We start from the raw sequence: 6,140 nt of genomic DNA, 5'->3' as shown, positions 1-6,140 counted from the left end.
TTTGTCTTAAAGAAAAAAGTTAGAATTTTATAAACCTTATTGTAGCATAAATGGTCTGTATCTCAAGTCCCATTTTTCCCCTGGGTTTTCTTGTTTTATTTTAATTATATATTGATAAATTATAGTTGTATATATTTAAGGGGTACAAAGTATTGTTATGATTTTTAAAACAATGTGACATGATTAAATTAAGCTAATCGACATATTCATCATCTCAAATGAACATTTTTTATGATGAGGCCACTTGAAATGTATTCTCTTAGTGACTGAAATACACAGCTTTCAAGTATTATCAATATTCACCATGTTATGCAATAGATCTCAAAAAAGAAATCAAACATTCTTCTTATCTAACCGAGATTTCATACCCTTTGACTATCTCCCCATTTCCCTCATCCACCAGCCTCTGGTAACCACCATTCTACTCTCTGTTTCTATGAGTTCAATTATTTTAAGTCCCACATATAAAACATATAGTATTTGTTTTCCTGTGTTGGGCTTATTTTACTTAGCATAATGCTCTCCAAGTTGATTCATATTACAATTGACTGAATTTCTCCCCTTTTTAAGGCTGAATAATAATCCATTGTGTTTATATACCACATTTTCTTTATCCGTTCATCCACTGATGGACACTAAGGTTGATTTCATAACTTGAATATTGCATATAGTGCTGCAATCAATGTGGGAGCACAGATATCTCTTCAACATACCGATTTCAAATCTTTTGAGTAAATACCCAGAATTTAGATTGTTGGATTATATGATTATATTTTTAGTTTTTTGAGGAACCTCCAAGCTGTTTTCCATAATGGCTCTACCAATTTACATTCCCACCAACAGTGAACAAGGATTCTCTTTTCTCCACATTCTCACCAACACTTATTTTTCATATTTTTGAAAATGGCCATTCTAACAGGTGTAAGGTGATATCTCATTGTGGTTTTAATTTGCATCTCCCTAATGATTAGTCATGTCGCAGACTTTTTTCATATATCTGTTAGCCATTTGTATGCTGTCTTTTGAGAAATGTCTATTCAGATTCCTTTCCCTTAATTAGATTGTTTTCTTTCTATAGATTGAATTCTTTACATATTTTGAATATTAATCCCTTACCAAATGTATGATTTGCTAATATTTTATTTCTGTCGATAGGTTATCTTTCAACTCTATCAATTTTTTTTCTTTGCCACACAGAAGGTTTTTATTCTCATTTGTCTATTTTTTTGTTGCCTGTGCTTTTGAAGTCAAATCTAAAAAATCTTTGCCCAGACCAATGTTGAATAACTTTTCCCCTATGTTTTCTTCTTATAGTTCTACAGTTTCAGGCCTTATGCTTAAGTCTTTGAAACATTCTGAGCTTATTTTCATATATGGTGTGAGGTAAAGGTCCGCTTTCATTTTTTTACATATGAATGTCCACTTTTCCCAACATCATTGATTGAAGAGACTGTCCTCTTCCCTTTGCATTTTCTTTGTACCTTTGTCAAAAATGAATTGACTGTAATTGTATGGGTTCATTTCCGGGCTCTTCAGTCTGTTTTCACTGGTCAATGTGTCTATTTTTGTACCAGCACCATGCTCTTTTAATTACCACCACTTTGTAGTATAGCTTGACATCAGGTGATGTGATGCCTCCAGGTTTGTTCTTTTTGCTTATGATTGCTGTGGCTATTTGAGATTTTTTTGGATCCATATGAATTTTAAAATTGCTTTTTCTATATCTATGGAAAATGACATTGGAATTTTGGTAAGGATTACATTTAAATCTATAGATTGCATTGGATAGTGTGAACATTTTAATATTAATTCTTCCAATCCATAAGCATGGGCTATCTTTCAGTCTATTTTTGTCTTCATTTATTTCTTTCATTAATGTTTTATAGTTTTCAATGTAAAGGTCTTTCATCTCCTTGGTTACATTTATTCCTAAGTATTTGATTTTTTTGTAGCTATTGTAAATGTGATTGTTCTCTTGATTGCTTTTTGGGAAAGTTCATTTTTAGTGTAGAGAAATGTTCCTGATTTTTGTGTGTTAATTTTGTATCCTGCAACTTTACCAAATCTGTTATTAGTTATAACAGTTTTTGGTTATAGACTTCAGCTTTTTCTGTATATAAGATCATTCCATCAGCAAGTAGCAATGGTTTTAATTCTTTTTTATTTAGATGCCTTTTATTTCTTTCTCCTGGCTTATTGCTCTAAGCAGGACTTCCATTACAATGCTCAATAGAAGTAGCAAGAGGTGGAATTTTTGTCTTGTTGCTGTTGTTAGAGACAAGGGTTTCAATTTTTCATCAAGTATAATGTTAGCTGTGAGCTTATTATATATGGCCTTCATTGTGTTGAAGGACTTTCCTTGTATACCTAATTTGCTGAGTGTTTTTGTCATGAAAGGATGTTGAATTTTTTCAATTTTTTTTCTGCATCTAAAGAGGTGATTATATAACTTTTTGTCCTTCAATCTGTTAATGTGGTGTATCAGATTTATTGATTTGTGAATGCTAAACCATCCTTGCATCCCAGAAATAAATCTCACTTGATCATGATAAGTGATCCTTTGTGATGCTGAGTTTGGCTTGCTACTAATTTGTTGAGAATTGTGTCTATATTCATCAAGGATATTGGCCTGTAGTTTTCTTTCCTTTTATATCGTTGTTTGGCTTTGGTATCAGAGTGATGCTGGCCTTATTAAAAAACAATTTGGGTTTGAGACCAGCCTGACCAACATGGAGAAACCCCGTCTCCACTAAAAATACAAAATTAGCCGAGCATGGTGGCGCATGCCAGTAATCCCAGCTACTCAGGAGGCTGAGGCTGGAGAATTACTTGAACCCGGGAGGCAGAGGTTGCAGTGAGCCAAGATTGTGCCATTGCATTCCAGCCTAGGCAACAAGAGTGAAACTCTGTCTTTAAATAAATAAATAAAGTTTGGAAGTAGTTATCCTCTTTAATTTTTTGCTAAGTATTACTAGCCTTGCATTATTTTGGTTTTTATTTGCATAGAATATCTTTTTTCAATCCTTCATTTTCAGTCTATGTGTATCCTAAAAAGTGAGGTAAGTCTCTCGTAGGCAGTGTATAGTTGGGTCTTATTTTTTTTATACATTCATTTACTGTATGTCCTTTTATTGGAGAATTTAATCAATTCACATTCAAGGTACTTATTGATAGGTAAGGACTCACTACTGCCAATAGTAAGGAATTACTGTTCACAATTTTGTTAATTGTTTTCTGGGTTTTTGGAGATACTTTGTTTCTTCCTCTGTTGCTTTCTTCCTTTGTGGTTTCATAAATTTCTGTAGTTGTAGTTTTGAATCTTTTTTATTTTTCTGTGTGTCTCCAATAGACTTTTTGGTTTTTGTTTACCATGAGGCTTACATAGAATATCTTCTACTTATAACAATCTATTTCAAGCTAAGAGTGAGCAAATTTCGCATACAACAAATCTACACTTTTACTTCCCCCCACACACAATTTTCATTTTTAATGTCTGAATTACATCTTTTTTTATAGTGTGTATTCCTCAACAATTTATTTCAACAGTAGTTATTAATGCTTTTGTCCTTTACCCCTGTACTAAGAATAAAATCATTTTATATGCTAACATTATAGTCCTAGAGCATTCTGATTATTGCTCTGTATTACTTAGACCATTGTGTTTGTGCATTTATAACTTTTATGTTATTTATTAGAAGCTTTTTGTTTCAGTTTAAAGAACTCCCTTTAGCAATTCCTGTAAGGCAGGCCTAATGGTGATAAACTCGCTTAACTTTTGTTTACCGGAGAATGTTTTTATTTTTTCCTCATTTCTTTTTTCTTGTTTTAATGTTTGTAGCAACTTTATTCACCAGAACCAGAAAACCTGAAAAACATTCAGCCATCCTTCAATGGGCATATGGTTAAACAAACTGATACATCCATAACATGGACTACCTCAGCAATACAAGAAATGAACTATTGATACATGCAGAAAATTGTATGAATCTTCAGGGAGTTATGCTGAGTGAAAAAAGCCAATCCCCAAAGATTGGACGTTATATTATTCTTCTTATATAATGTTCTTAAAATGACATAATTATAAACATAAATAACAGGTTAGTAGTGGCCAGGGGTGGGGAATGGAAGAGGGGAGAGGAGTAGATGGGAAGGTGGACAACACAAGGGATCTTTCTGGTGATGGAAATTTTCTGTATCTTTACTGTATAAATGTCAAAATGCTGGTTTTGCTATTGTGCACATCTTGTAAACATCTTATTTTGTAAGATGCTACCATTGTCTCCCTCATTTCCAAAAGAATGCTTTGCCAGGTATTCTTGGTTGACAGGTTTGTTGACAGGTTTTGAATATTTCATCCCACTCTTTCCTGCCTTACAAGGTCTCTACTGCGAAGTCCACTGATAGTGGTATTAAAATACCATTGTATGAAATGCACTTCTTATCTCTTGCTGCTTTCAAAATTGTCTTTATTTTTAATAATTTGATTATTACTTGTCTTGATGAACTCTTTGGATTGAAAAATATGGAAAGCTTCACAAATTTTCATGTCATCTTTGTGCAGGGACCATGTTAATATTCTGTCATTCCAATTTTAGTACAAATGCTTCTTGGCTTACAATGGAGTTACTTTCCAATAAATCCATCGTAAGTAGAAAGTATTATGTTGAAATATGCAGATGACTGAAAGCAATGGCTGGCTACTTTATTTAGGGATGGTGAAATATGTATGGTGTCTACCAAATGTTTATCACTTTTACGCTATTGTAAAGCTGAAAAACCACAAGATAAACCACCATAAATCAAAGATTATCTGTATATGTGCTGCTAAAGTGAGCACTCTATTTTCTTTAACCAGAGAAATGAAGTTGTTGTAAACATTCTTCACACACACACATCTTCTCACATCTCTGGTTATTTTCTTCAAGTAAATTTCTTGAACTAGAATTATTGCCTCAAAGAGATTGCATATTTTAAGTATTCTTTTTGCCATATTGCCAATTGCACCCCTGAAATATTTCATGAGTCAGTTCTTCAGCAGCATTTTCTACAAATATCATTGTCTCTTCCTTTTCAGTATTATGTTTCAATATTTCTGCTTAGCCTTCCTTCGTCTTACTGAATTGACAAGAAAGTCCAGAATATTGGTATTGGGAACATTTATACAAGCAAAAATCCATTTCTAATGAAAATTCTATGTTTTCAAATTATTTGTTGGCCACCCAGATAACAAGCCTTGTTAAAAACCAAATTGATTTGCTCACCTATTTTGTGTTTTCTAAGGATCAGAACTTTGATGAATATATGGAGGGGTTGTTAAAGTTAGCATAAGACAATAAAAATGTCTTCTATATAACAAAAAATACATATAGCAATACTAGACTAAAATTGTTCAGTTTTTGTTTTATAATTATGGATTCTCAGCAGCATGTACTGATACTTCCATTTTCTTATAATAAAATTAATAAAAATTATCAGACAATATAGATATGGGAACAGTTTTTGTTACATGTTTAATTTCCATGTTTCTTCTCCCAGTTTCCACTGACTGACTGTCTTCTGCATTCTTCCCATTTTTATTCCACAGTATTTTAGTCCTCTGTCAGTCGGCTCCAGATGTTTTCTTGCAACTGTAATTTGCACGAGAATTCTAGTCTTTGCCTGTGCCTTTGCTCAGCATTCATTTGAATTTGAGTTTTTATAACTGCCTTACCAAAAAGCTTTTACTTCTCTCTAAAATACCCTGTAAAATGCTTGCTCTTGATTACTTATACCCTGAGGACAGCTTTGCTCTCTGTGAGGTACCAAAGCTCTGACTGTTGCTCTACTCTCATTACTCTATGCTTTTGCTGCCTCTGGCCTTTTGTGTTTTGAACCTCCTGTGGTCTGTGGCTGCTATGAGAAGGTCAAAGCTACAGAGTAGCTAAAATGATTAGTGAAGGGCCAACCTGAGAGCATATTAATCTGCTTCTCCACGAAATGGCAATCATAATGTTTCTTTATTTTCAGAATTTATTTTTATAACAATTTAAAATGATAACAGTCAGGGATAAAATAGAATTGAATAAACAGTATAGTTTATTTAATATGCCTTTTCACTGTGTCTCATCATATTGGTGATACCGAAATATTCTTCTTCTGAG

General features: G+C 33.0%; 1 non-coding gene across 1 annotated transcript; it reads right to left on the bottom strand.

Moving 5' to 3' along the window:
- Nucleotides 1–4,516: 4,516 nt before the first annotated feature.
- Nucleotides 4,517–4,618, bottom strand: LOC116477425 (U6 spliceosomal RNA). Its single transcript, XR_004250450.1, has one exon. It is a non-coding gene; the product is annotated as a U6 spliceosomal RNA (small nuclear RNA).
- Between the last annotated feature and the right edge of the window lie 1,522 nt (nt 4,619–6,140).

The sequence above is a fragment of the Hylobates moloch genome, unplaced genomic scaffold (genome assembly GCF_009828535.3).
Source record: "Hylobates moloch isolate HMO894 unplaced genomic scaffold, HMol_V3 SCAFFOLD_2, whole genome shotgun sequence".
In the NCBI taxonomy this organism is placed as follows: Eukaryota; Metazoa; Chordata; class Mammalia; order Primates; family Hylobatidae; genus Hylobates; species Hylobates moloch.
Note: the sequence above shows the minus strand (reverse complement) of the source record. Positions and strands in the feature narration are given on the sequence as shown.